At 43.6% G+C, this 14483-nt stretch overlaps 1 long non-coding RNA gene across 1 annotated transcript; it reads left to right on the top strand.

Annotated features, from left to right (window-relative positions):
• The first annotated feature begins 938 nt into the window (after positions 1–938).
• LOC135486875 (uncharacterized) lies at positions 939–2530 on the top strand. The gene is made up of 3 exons (XR_010446751.1): positions 939–1167; positions 1553–1784; positions 2381–2530. It is a non-coding gene; the product is annotated as an uncharacterized LOC135486875 (long non-coding RNA).
• Positions 2531–14483: the final 11953 nt, after the last annotated feature.

Below are 14483 nucleotides of genomic sequence, written 5' to 3'. Positions count from 1 at the left end.
GACGAAATCTCAAATTATATTCCATATGCTACAGAGCTGTGGACACAGTCACACAGATCAGATATCTCAGTTTCGTAAACTCGTATATGCCGCACAAAGACTTGTCTGACCCCCAATGACGAGAGGGGCAAGTTCCCTTCCAAACTGACAGTCAACAAACATGAATAGGCAATCCGGTACCTCTGTATGTAGAGATGTTTTAAATACATGTATAAGGCCTACGTAAATGCCTCTTAGGCTTGGAAACTAATCATGCAGCAGGCCTTGAGGTTCACGCGGCGATCAAAGAAATGAAAGCCTTGGCGTGAAATTCTGTTTGTCAACATGGAAGAACTGAGTCACTAACTTGAACCCGCTGTGACCATGTAAGAGAATCAAGATTTTCTTCTAGGTCTACATGTACATGTACCTCACCAACGTAAGATCTATTTAAATTTACGGGGGAAAACACTCGGGTAATGAACTTTTTTCGCGGCCATCAAAAGGAGTTATTTCCGACTGAGTTTGTCTTCGTTTTCCACAGGAGCAACTCCGTACGTAGTTCTCGCATGTGTCCTCGCCGGGGTTCTTCCCTCGGCTCAAATGCTACCCATGGGCCTGGGATACCGAGTACGAGAATCTCAGGTGGTTCAAAGGAGCAATCTTATTGCCAAGAACGTGGAACCCATCTTGGGACACGTTAACATGTACGAGTCTGAGATCTTTTTCTCAGAGAATGTTGGTATTTTGATGGTATGTTTCGTTCTCTGACCGGAAAGCTCGATGAACTGATTTCGGAAAATTGTCTTTTGAGAATCAATTAGCGACACCCGCAACATGGTTATCATCATTCATACAGCAGACTGGTTCCCAGCGAGCCTGAGAAAGTTCGAACGGTGAAGTCATTACTACGCATGATCATGAGGGTAAACCCTGTAACCAGTATTCTATCACAACAGTTGTTGTGTAAGCTATTGGTAAGATTGTATAAGGATGCTGGTCAGAAGGTCTTGGTGGCAAATTTAGTGGCGAAATTACCCAAAGTTTGCCTCAATAGCACAAAGCTGTCCGTATATAAACCGAAACGCGATCAGACTGCATCACCCTGTCGTATTTTGGTGACACGTTTCGTGATAAACCATTTTTGAGATCAGCAAGAGACCGTATTACTAATAGCATCATGAAGTCGTAAGTATTTGATCATTATGATTGTAAATTCATCGTGTTCATCTATCCTTCTTCTTCTTCCTCATCCTGGTTCGGTCACTTTAAACACTGTCTTGTCATGATATAATGCGACCATTGGAGAGCGATGACACCCCGGCCGGCCACCGAGAACCCAAGGCTCCACAGCTTCCTCCATTAGTGATTAAAGGAATGCGACACTGTCTGGTTGACCAGCGAGCAAACCTCGATCCTGACCTGGTTTGATTTCCAAATCATGACTTCAGGACTGTTTTAGATCAGCCACAAACACCTATCTGTGTCCCTCTTTTTGGCCAGTAGGCTACTAACCAGTCACTCACACCATCCTTTAGCTGATTGTAAATACATGTATTCATTTCTGTTTCAGAGCCATCCTTATATGCTGTTTGGTTCTTTTCACCCTTGCATTGGCGGACCCAGAGGCCATCACGAGTTGCACTCACAGGGGTAGGGAGTATGAAAATGGTTCTATCATCAGCCGAAAGGGGTGCAATATCATCAAGTGTCGAAACGGAATGAAAGTAGGCTACCCGGATTTGGTAGAAGTCGACGGGAAATGGAAATGTAGAGAAGAGTAGAGTGGCGAAGTCACCAAATATGTAAGTTATTCCCCTAAAGCATACTCAGCTTTCGCAACCCAAACCAACGACGACCTACAAAGGTATGTCGTGTCATCAAGGAAAATCTGTGCTTATTTAGGCCTACACGATACTCGTAAATTCTCGTCTATGCTTATAGTTTAATCGCATAGGGGAAATTTTCCAAAATGTCGTCGATAAAGTATATTAACATACATGTACTACTTCGTCATTCGTTGCTCTTCGTAAGGGGTGCGAACCTGGCTATTTTCATGTTTGTTGACGTGGAGCACTACCTGAAGTCTGATCTTTGACTCGTTTGGGAAACTGAAGGAACCCGGACTGTACCATTAATCGTGTTCATGTGAACCAATCTGATGCATGTAAATTGCATTTTCTCGAAGTACAACGACATCAATGGTAAAAACTTTATGAAATAGGCTTGTTGTTAAGTCTTCGACGGAAAATCAAGCACTGCACCGGATTTCACCGCAACGACAGCTGTAAGAACGCCCCAAAAGCAGTTGATTTTCAACCCAGTGTAACGTTGGGCAATCACGCTATATCGTCTGTTACTATTTGTTAAACGTTCATACATGCATTTCGTTTTTATTCAGAATTGCACACCGCCCACGACATCAACCCTCTCGTCAGGGCTTTTCTGTTTTTGAGCGTTTCGGCAAGGAGCGTCCATCTCAAGAACAAGAACAACATCAACAACAAAAATGAGCGATTGTCACTGTAAACCCATTTATTGTAAGACATCTAAAAGAATAATATGACTACTGCGTCGAATATCTTTGTTATTTTTGGTCCATTTCCGTTTCCCTTTCCCAACTGTCGGTATTCTGAACGTCATGTGACATTTTAGCCCTTTTTCGGTGGCGCCGAGGCAGGCCCACTCCAGAGACTGACAGAAAATCTGGCTATCGTCGCTCTATTCTGCTGTACCACCATCATGCACAGACCAATGAAAGAGTTTCCTTTTTTGCTCAAGGAAAACTTCCTTGCACAGAATAGCATATAGATAACAGAAAGAAGCGACGATAGCTAGAAGTAACGACAACTCCTATACTGCATCATCCCTGCCCGACTGGTAACTTTCATGTACGAGATAAATAAGTGGCTCTTAACAGTTGAGATGTTGTTGCTTTCTAGAAGGAACACTTGCTGTTGCATGTCACTGATGATGGGTTACCTTGCTGGCTTTTCTGATGTACAGGAGTAGGAGCTGTTGTTTGCCAAACAGCAGGCATTATGATTAGTTCCTTGAGTACCATTTTTCCGGAAGCAAGTTACTCTAACTCCCAATAGAGTCTTAAGAGTAGAGATGTCTACCTTCTGATCAATGGTTCGGAATTCATTTTAGTGTCAGAAAGTGTAAGATGTAGGCCTGTACCATGGTACCAATTTGCTTAAGAGCAGTCTCTGGCAATGCTGTATCAATGTACATGTACTTTAATTCGGGTCTCAACGAGTACAAGATCAATATACAGATCGATTTCTGCGCCAAACGCAAAATTAACCAATTTGTAGAATCAACCAGTTTCAATCAATCACCTGAACGGAGGGATTTGAACACATGTTTTCTTTGCTTAAGTTCAAAAAAATCTCAGCGAATTCAATATCATGGCAATCTGAAGCTTGTGTGTTCACACTGTTTTCAATCACGATCGATCGGTTGGCGAATTGAGTAATGTTGCAAGCATCCCCGCGAGTAACTGGAAACCACCTTTCATTTTCTACTCCAATCAAAGTATGCGATACATCATTTTTTGCCTAGGTTTCCCAGGTGAACATAAGAATGCTTCACCAAATCAACGCCATCCAGAAACTACATCACAATCCTGCTGCTCTCTATGTTGTGCCTTGTTTATGGAACCGAAAGAAAACGAAATATTTTCCACGGTATATTTAGCCACGGAACCGGCATTTTTATTATAACGCTGCAATGTAGTTTTCCAACGGTTGCTGCGAAATCCAGGAGCCTGCACCAGCAGTTTGTAAGAGCGAGAAAATGGGACACTCAAGCTTTCTTTTACCTGAAGACAGATAAACATGGGCAGCAACTAGCTACTCGTCTACCATCTGCCATGTTGGGCAACGTGTTTCTTTCGTGCTGATGCAATTGTACCACATGAAGCAATTCCCCGAACTGGTAAATTCGCTCCGCCGTGTCAGTTTCGTCTCTGGGAGGACCACTTGTCACTGTTGGGGGTGGTCGGTTTTGTTCATCACCACTACCTAAATTTTTTGATAGCTTTTCGACTCGAACGATATCATATATGTATTTTCGTCATTTCTGCTTGCCAATCTGTTACTAAAGCTGATTCTGCAAGGAAATCGAATGGATTTATCGAATGGGTAAATCAGAACTCCGAGGTGTTACCTATTTGTAGGCCCTACGTCCAGACTGAAAACCACAGTATATAAGTCTGCACCGCTATTCTTGGGTGTTGCAATTATGGAGCAACTGCACAACTGCAAGCATTCTTTAACTTGTATTACCTGATGGAACAAGGATTTTTGGAGTAAATTAGCTCGGTAAGAAATACTCGTTTTACCCGGCGGGGATGGCATCGCAGCTGAGATTGTAAACCTTTTCTTACGCTAGTTCTGTGATTATGGAGGAGGCATGCTCATCATCTTCGTAACCTTAAGATTCTCCAGGCTAACTTTAAGTTTAATTGGAGGATGTATGTTCTTGTGATCCAGTGTAAATAAAAGTGGTATAGGAGTCTTAAAATGAAATAGAAGCGTTACCTAGGCGCTCCAGTACGTCTCTCATTCGGCAATAAATGGCAATGGAAGTATTCCATTGATTCATTTCTACTTGGCAACGAATTACAAGGCAATGAGGACTCAGGAATGGAGGTACATGCATTTCATTGGCTTTCTTTTGCCTTTTTAGTTCGCAACGAACCAAGGCGTTGAGGACTCAGGAATGGGCGTATGTCATTGACTTTCCCTTACATTTCTTCCTCCCAACGATTCGCAGGACACAAGGGAAGCATTGCCTTTGCGTATACTGTATGTCAGAGATACCTTATTCACAATTTTAGTCTTTACTGAAACATTTGGTAACAAAGTCCGGACATGCAAGCGGTGAGAAGACGTCGTGCAATGACTTCGTGCATTCTTTGATCTTTGGATACTTGTGGAAGGTTCACTCTGGTCAGGTAACTGCAATGAACATTTCCCTTTCCCCTTTTCTCTGGAGTTCTAAAACTGCCCGAATAACTTGAACAATGTCTTGGGCAAAGACTGGTCAAAACCACCGCCAAGATCAAATCATGGCGGGGTCCTGCAGCCTAGGACATTTGCTATCTTCACCCTTCCTTAGCCCACCCAATATGGACATGAGCCGGTCGTCACTGAGCCGCAGCAGTTTGAATCTTTCGGGGCTCATTCCCGCCGGAAGCAGGCGCGGGTCTTCGAGTTTTGACCTCACGAATCCGCGGCAGCAGCCGCAAAGGAGGCATTCTTCGTGCAACCCGCGGGAACAGCAAAGACTTGCCGACAGGCAGTCTAACCATCTGGTAGTTTCAATCCCGGAGACCATTCAGCAGCTGCAGTCACCAAATCAACCAATGAATGAATTCGATCAGGATGTCGCAACGAACCCGACTCTTCCGTTGCAGGAAAAAAACGACGCCTTTAACTTTCAGAAGTACGGTATCTCGCCGAGACCGCGCGAAAGTGTTGACTCGGCGTTTCAGTTCATGCCAAATTTTATGCCTTCGAAAGGCCTCACAATAGAGCAAATTCAGGAACCGGAGTGCGTCGTGGCCATCAAAGCGGCGATACAAAAATGTAGATATGGCGTCTCTATGCCAATATCGGAGTTCAGGGTCTGGTTTGACGCCATCAGAAGTAATGACATTGAGACAATATCCATCATTCTTGAGGAGCTGAGCGAAGATGATCGGCATAGGATTCTCAACGCTCCGTTCGCCTACAATGTTCAGTCTTGGAAATCATCAGACGTGGAGTTAGGCAACTTGTTCTTTCTACCTACCATCCTTGCCGCGGCATTCCAAGCGGTTGAGGCCCTTGAACTGCTCCATGAGAAGGGCGCAAGCATCTTCAGCATGGACGTGGGTGGCCACAACATCATTCACGCCCTCTGTCAACTCTCTTCCTTTATACCAAGCCAGGAAGGAAACTATGTCGAAATCTATGGCCTGATACTGAAATTAACCAAGGAGCCCGTCGCGTGGCAACAGTTACTGTTCACGGAAAACGAAGCCGGGCTGCGACCTCTCGAACTCGCGGCAAAATTCGGCACATTTACTTTATTTGAGCGCATTATTAACACTGAAGGTGTTTACAAAACATACCTAGGTAACTTTGGATTGTTTCACACCGCATTCTACGACATGTCGGAGTACGAATTTGCAGGAAAGCAGAACAGGCGCCTGCAGAGTCCGTTGAAGTTCTTCTTGTATTTGCAACGTGGCGACTTGAAGCGCGACGATTGCAAAAAGCTCATGAATTCCGAAGTAATGCAGAAGTGGATATCGAAGAAGGTTGTCGAAACAAGGCCGTGTCTGCTTCTGTGGTTCTTTTTCCGGCTTGTGCTTGTTGTGTTGTTCTTTGTTTTGAGTGGGCATGAGAGATTGGAATACGTCATGGAGGCTGGCTTGGCGGGAAAGTGCGATGCCGCAGACGGTAAAGACACGCCTTCGAAGCTGGCCTCTGAGCTTCCCCTGAAGCGGTCGATCTTTCAAACTATGGTCACCATTTGCATTTTGACTACAGGTTCTATCATTACGTGTGATGTTATAGACTTGGCCATCAATTTGATATGTAAGAGAGCAAGACAGCAAACGTACAAGAGACCCGGGGAAGGGACCCCATACGTCGTCCAATGGGTGTTGTACAGGACGCTTCACACCATCATGTTGGTGTGTATGTTTAGTTATCTAGTCATAGTTTATCTCCATTCATATCAACATGATGAAGGACGGCAAGTCAAGGAACTGAGAATATACATGGGCGTCATCCACACTCTCGTCTGCTTTTTAGTCACGTGGTCTTTCCTCTACTTCGCCCAGTTTCTGCCATTCATGTCATACTTCGTCCTCGCACTGCAGCGCCTTCTACCGACAATCTGCACATGTGGGGTACTATTTCTCTTCGTCTATGCATCCTTCTCCACTGCAGTGTATTACCTCGAAGGCTATCCATGTGACGTCAGAGGCCTCCAATACCTGACCGGATTTTTCGCGACACTTTCAAGCACTGCGACCATAAACAAAGCTTGGGAGCATGAGGAAGGAACAGTAATTCTTCTATACATCCTGTTTGCAATCATTGCCTTCATTTTCACGCTTGCCTTCATTATCCTCGTAATCATCTTCGCAATAAAGCTTTCATTTTGTAAGGACGTTGAGATAATCCGTCGGTTGCAGTGCCTGGACGCGGCATTGACGATTGAGTACCGCATTGGTTGGCTGTTCTTTAATCCGTGTCGCCAATCTAAGACGTCTAAACATGGTGTATTCTACGTCAATGAGGCAACCAAGATTGAGACTGATAACGTCGTAGTGGAAAATGAAAATGAGCCAAAACAATGGTCAAGTGTCCCTTGAATTTGTACTAACAATGACAGAATGTTCGGTGACTCTGTACTGACAATGGCAGAATGTTCGGTGAATCTGTACTAACAATGGCAGAATGTTCGGTGACTCTGTACTGACACTGGAATAATGTTCTGTGAATCTGTACTGACAATGGCAGGATATTCGGTGAATCTGTACTGACACTGGAAGAACGTTCTGTGAATCTGTACTGACAATGGCAGAATGTTCGGTGAATCTGTACTGACATTGGCAGAATGTTCGGTGACTCTGTACTGACAATGGCAGAATGTTCAGTGAATCTGAACTGACAATGGCAGATTGTTTCGTGAATCTGTACTGACAATGGGCAGAATGCTCATTGAAGCTGTACTGACAGTGGCAGAATGTTCGGTTAATCTGCACTGACAATGGCAGATTGTTCCGTGAATCTGTGCTGACAATGGGCAGAATGCTCATTGAAGCTGTACTGACTGACACTAGCAGAATGTTTCTTGAATCTGTACACACGAAGATTAAATGTATATTGGAGTTGAAAAACGCAAAGTTTCTTCTGATTGCAAGCATCTTTTCTCTGACCCTCACACCCTCCCATTTCTCTCTTTATGATAAGTCCGTGAATATAGACTTAGATTTTCCCGTCCCTCTGCCCCACCCCCGCTGGCTACGCCCTTGCTTAATATTTTTATGTTGTACTTTTCGGTCTTACCTTTAGCGTCGGCTCAATCATCCGTCTCCCGTCATTTCCATTCGGCAGCTCCACGGAGGGGATGAAGCACTTGAGTGCTGAGTCGGCGTTACCGCAAATAAATATGCGGGGGCCCTAACCTTTTGCAGAGTGGGCTATAATGTTATATAAGCATATGAGAGGCATGAGGCCACACCAATTTCATACCTTAGATAGCCTGATCGCCGACGAACCTATGTGCAAAAGGTTAATAACACCCACCGAGCAGCACCAAAAGTCATTGCTGACTCAAAAAAGAAATATACAAAAACATCTGTCTTGATCTAGTTGTGAGTCGCTATCAAATTGGTCTGGCCCAACATAGGATCGTTAAATATCACTGGAACTTTTGGGGTTGCAGAAAAGGAAGCCGACTTTCCCGGCTCGACTCTGCAAATTGCCAAGCAGAGGCCAGTATGCTATATTTGCGACAGGCAGAAACCTTTGACACTGCTAAGGAAACCAGCAATTAGTCTTTTGCATCCGCTCTTAGTGATCATTAAGCGTTATGCCTAATCATCTTATTTTGCACTAATTAGATGTAAAAAAGGAGGTCTCATTCGTGAGATGTTTCTTTAGTTTCTTTCACGGGGATTTGAGGGATATAGTGAGTCTTGGCTAACACGCCGTCGATTTGACTTGCCGGTTAGGTCTCAGCGATCACCCCGAAAGGTGTTTCGTGGCGGTCGGTGATATCAAGATTTGCCCTGATGGTTCTTTGATAAGACTGTACTATGGGAATTTAGGCCTAGGTGCGAGCGGGCTTTATTTTAAGACTATACAATGTAGACTGCGTGTATTGGGCTAAGCCTGAATTCGTTTGCCAGCGAGGTAAGGGGGCAAAATAACGTATGTGAAGACCCCGGAGAGGGTGAGCATGTGTGTATAAACCCTTTCAGGGAGAAATGGCCTGCAGGTGCCAAAAACGAATAAGTTACATAATATGACTGATTGATTTGGGTATAAGCTTCAACCGGCATGTACCATGGGAGTTTCCCCGTATTTGCACTGGAGTTCCGAATGCGAGTGTCCCATTTACTGTAACTCAGTGACGTCAATGGAGGAAATTCCCCCGGTACCCTCGCTATTTATACAACTATCAGATACCGAATGTTTTGGAATTTTGTGTTTACAGACAATCATTCGCAATCAGGGAATAGATGAAATAATCATACGTTATACCATTTTCGTTAGTTTTCTATTTCCTTTATTACTAAAGCCGCTATAATATATCATGATATAATATCATAAAAATGACGTTATTGTCCCAAGGCTACACATTATGACCGTCTGCCGCAATGTCCACCGCCCACGCAATTACATAACTTCAGGTAAAAGTTTCACCGTTGGTGCTTATATAACGTGAAGATACAATATACATCCTCGATCTCGATGGCCTAGTGTTGTCCGCCTCGTGAACGGAAGGTTGAAGGTTCGAGGCCCGTAAACCGGTCGCCAGAAATCTTTCACTTTGAAAAAATGCAAATCGAAGGCCTGCATGATAAGTCCACATCACGGTTATAAACAAAAGGCCCTGCTATTGTGCAGCAAAGTGAAATATACCCTCTTCGCAGCGTTTATTTTCATATCACTACATGTATGCACATGTATCCTCCAATAACCGCGTGCAGGATTGAATCAAATTCGAAAGTACATGTGTCATCAAAAGACGGCGCTGACCACCACTGTCTAGCAATTATTGACCAATTAAAAGTTGAGCCGTCGCCACCGTAAGACACTTCTTGGATTGGCAAAGACACGTAAAATGTACACTGTAGATTTTGAAAAAAAAACATGCAAATGCCCCCCCCCCCCCCAGAAATCACCAAACATGTGTTTTGAACCATGACACCCTCTCCCAGTTAACGGAACTGGTTGATCGCTCTGTATCGTATGCATTCTGTACTTCGTCAGCAATTATCATGATTACGTATTAAAGACATACAAGTTTCCCGCGAGTGTGACGACTAATTAACGGTGCTGGTATATAGGACTCGTGCGTTCATCGGTTTTTTCACTCCATTCCGGGCCGAGAAACTATCTGACACCTCATACTTAACAGACGCCGTGACCCTCATCGAAATTATGAAATCCATCGGGCCTTGTGATATATTTAAGGTAAGTTGTGAATTTCTGCATTTATAAAAAATTGTCGTTTGCAGCTTTTTCAGCATTCATTTTTAAGATTAGTTTTTCATGGATGCGTGTTACCGGATTTGTAAATTACGCTAAAATACCATCGACTTTTTTAATTGCCTCATTTCTTCGATCTGCGTTCGCTCGTATCATTGTTTTTTTAGGTTTAGGGTAGGTTTATACATTGATTGCGATTTCACGGGAGTTGACATTTGCAATATTTGGGTGCAGTGTGGCGTAAAATAACAAAGCATTGCCGCCGCATGCGCGGTCGCAATCGCCTTTAGTGTCTAAACTATAGGTTATTTCCGCTGAATGCGTTGCGAGAGGACACACATCACGACTGCACTCATGCAAACCCAACCTACAAAAGCTTTTGATTTGCGATTCTGCATGCGCTGTGCGATTTAAGCAAAATCGTGTTCAAAGTTGATTTGCGAAAAGTAAAATCGCCAAAAAAATATGTTTTGATCAGGAAAACAGAAAGTTTTTGTAAATTGAAAAGATTCTTGGCGAAAACAAGGTAAGGTGTGCATTTGAGCTCCACCCTCGCGGTTTTGGTACGACAACTAATACCTCCAGTTCGGTATGAATTCATTTAACTTCAATAGCCTACCGCAGACTGATTTTGGGGCCCGTCAAATTATGAAGGACGAATATAGGTAATTGATTGTAATCAATCTGATTCCTTCCGAAATATTTATATTATTTATACAATGTACATATATCATGCTCTAAATTTGTCCACTGAGAGAACAAAATAATGTTATGTGTAACGTTGTTGAGCAAGCTGTTTATTGTTATGCTTGGTTGGCATGTCCTTGGAGTGAAAATGTTGATGAGCACCATAGCTCCCAGCAAACTCATTGATCATGATCCGATTGCATATTGCCAACACGGGCCCTTATCCAAACTATCAAGAGTTTTCAGTCATTTCAGGCGTGTATGTTGAAACCCAACTTAGCACCCTTGATACATACAATCGAATTTTGGGGTGATCGATATATCAATTCAGTGACAGATTGATAAAGGGGTTTCAAGCGCCTTACGTCGGATGAATTTCAGATGTTTTCTGCAATGAACGAATGTCCTTGGACACACGCTCCCTCATCAGCTCCTGAATCCGTCGGGTCAAAAACAGTCGTTGATACAATAGATCAGATAAGTGGACAACAAAAACATCAAATTTTCCATTCTCCAGGCCCGTGGCTATTTTAAGAGACAATTGGCAGCTAAGACAAGCCATGACATAACAATATGTATATATATAACGTGATAATTTTTGCTGGTTTGCCTTCCTCTATTCGTCCTTGACAGATAGTCAGACTGCACCGGGATCACTGATAGTTGCATTGGCAGTTTTGATTAAACGATTGATTGGGTGATCAATGTATTAATCAACTGATCGATTCTGGACCTTCATGTGTCTGTATTCCAACCTTCGACCCCATCCAAAAGTCAGATCTTACAGTTGCAGATTATTTTCAAAGGATGGAGCGGTCTCGAGGGGTTCCCAGCCAAAGACCATGACTCAGTCGGGTGTAACCTGATACCTCGGAAGTCCATAAACGGAAGTCCCATTCGTGCTTCTTTTCTACATTGGAAGCTGTCTTGTCTTATTGACGAAACCAGATGGAAGTGACACACGTATACGCCAAACCTTGCGTCGGCGGAGGCGCTATGACTGGCTGATCGGACGTTGTATTTTCGTTCAACGGACCGGATGTGGCATGCACAATTGCACACAAAATGTTAATCTTCCCTAATTTCGCCTGTTTTATTTCTCATTCTAGGTCTCGGCCATCCTGCTGCTGCTTACCCTTCTCTTGGACCCAGTAGTCACGAAAAAAAGGAAAAGCCCCACCCACAAGATTATGCTACATCACAGCAAAAGAAATGGCCAAAACCAGCCATGCAAGATACCACCTCACCTCAGAGCAAGGGAGGAAAAGATAGCAAAATTCATTTTTACGAAGGAAATCAGAAACTTTACGCACTTGAAAGATTCAACGACCTGTCCACCATCTGTACTGGGAGAGGGAGATACGAATGATCGCTCTTTCTGCCCATGGTACTATGAAATACACCACGACCACTTGAGAGCGCCTCCGACCATCGCTGTGGCAAAGTGCAAATGTGGTCATTCGTGTTTGGATCAGGACGTTCGAAACCGCTGTGAACCCATTGAATATCCCATCCGGGTTCTAAAAAGAACGCGTAATTGCGACAGAAATGGATTCTACATCTACCGATACGTCTGGGAGAAAATCGCCGTCGCGTGTGTCTGCGCGAGACAGCGATTCGTGGAGGTCAGCGGAAAGTAGGTCTGACACGTCTCAGAAACTATACCTATTGTCTTTGATTTGATCTCATGGAGTGATGACATTAAGGTGTCGCTTCTGATTATATGATAATTATAAACTTTCAAATATGAACTCCTGCTCGGCGACTTGGTCGCAGATGATCTGACAATTCATGGTGCTATTTTCATATGTGAAGTGTTGTGATAACTGGTTAGTTTGTGATATTAGGCTGGTTTGGCAATCCCTACGATAGACGAAGCACGAACGTCTGTCGTCATGTGTCTTCAAGTCGTGCTATACGCGACACTCTTAAATTATCTTCTTTTCTAAGAGGAATCGTGGAACTCTTTCAAAATATCGTCGATAAAGGGCGTCGTTTGTTTCTCTTCGTAAGAGTTGCAAACCTGCCTACAGAGGTTGTGCACCATTGCGGCTCACCCCCCCCCCCCCCCCCACTATAACTTTGAGGTCGTCCAGTAACTTCTTCAGGTTAACTGAACTGACTCAGATATCATTGTTGTTTCGATTATTTTGAATTGTTATCGACCCTCTATTTTCATTATTATGTTTCTTGTTGACATTTTGTTTTTATTAATCTGCTTTTGTTCTCATTAATGTTTTTATTTATTATTCATTGCCATACTTCGATTATCTCCAGTCCCTTTTTGTCTAGCGCATTGTTTAAAAGACACTTTTATTTAATTAATTGGGCTAGCGTTCTAAACAGAACGTTTCATTCAGGTTTTTAGTTCGGGTATAGACTAAACTTTTGTTGTGCAGGCATTCCATCCCTTCAAGTCCATGCTCTCAGAAATAAAGTTTTTGAGCGTTTTGAAAACCTGGCCAATACTAATACCCTGGACTATAAACGAAAAACCACTTATTTTATTGTTTTATGCTACAGAACCTGAAAAACTCTTTAGCCCGCCTGTTCCATACTTAACTCATTCAATAGAACCCACTGTCATTATTAATGATGGCCGTCATCACAAAATGATATTTTCCAATATGACTGACAGTAAGCCTAACTTTAATGACTGATGATTGGATGTTAAGTCAAATAAGAATACGTGTACCAGATTATTTTTGTAAAACACACCAGCTTCATAATAAAATAGTACATGTATCTCAAAAGAATAAGGTCTTCTTGTGTTCATTTCGTGATTTAGTCTAAGAAAGGAGTTTTCGGTGGTCATCTTAACATCACATCAACACTGATCACATCATCGGCGCTTCCAGGCTCCCGGGGCAGTCAATTTCGTCATCTTATTCATATATTCATACTGTCTCATGGGTAAGGGACGAGGCCGGTCCACGGAGTGTAGTCCTTGGTCACTCCTGTGCCCAAAAGATATCCATTCCATCAATGTGGAGCTGCCAATTGCAAATCATCACGGAATAGTCGACCTGGCTGTGACAGTGTCCCTGTGAGTATACAAATGGGACGGCTTAGTCGTTGCAGACAACCTGGCTGTGGCTTCTGATGAAGACACCCAAGTGACGGTTCCACCAAACGCGGTCGAACTGGCTGTATAGCAGTGCCCGTGGTGAGAATGGCGGTATTACCCAGCTTGTGCTGTTGATCTGGCTGTAAGATCTGTTGAAGATCCCAGGGGACAGTATTACCCTGGCTGTGCCAGCGTGTCTCCCTTGTAATCGAAGATACCAAGAGGGGACAGCACCACCCAAAGTTGTTGATTTGGCTGTGAAGTGTGTCTGATGAGATTGCACGGGGAGGGTATTACACGAAATATTCGATCTGGCTGTGCCAGTGTACCTGGTGAGGATACAAATGGGACGGTTTACTGGCTGCAGACAAACTGGCTGTGAATGCCTCTGGTGAGGACACTCAGGAGACGGTTTCACCCAGTGTGGTCAAACTGGTTGTGACTGTCTGTTGTGTGGATATCCAAACGACGGTATCGCCCAGTGCGGTCGATCAATGGCTGTGACATCTGATGAAGCTTCCCAA

This window comes from Lineus longissimus, chromosome 4 (assembly GCF_910592395.1).
Source record: "Lineus longissimus chromosome 4, tnLinLong1.2, whole genome shotgun sequence".
Lineage (NCBI taxonomy): Eukaryota > Metazoa > Nemertea > Pilidiophora > Heteronemertea > Lineidae > Lineus > Lineus longissimus.
The sequence above is the reverse complement of the archived record's forward strand: the minus strand, read 5'-3'. Positions and strand labels throughout refer to the sequence as shown.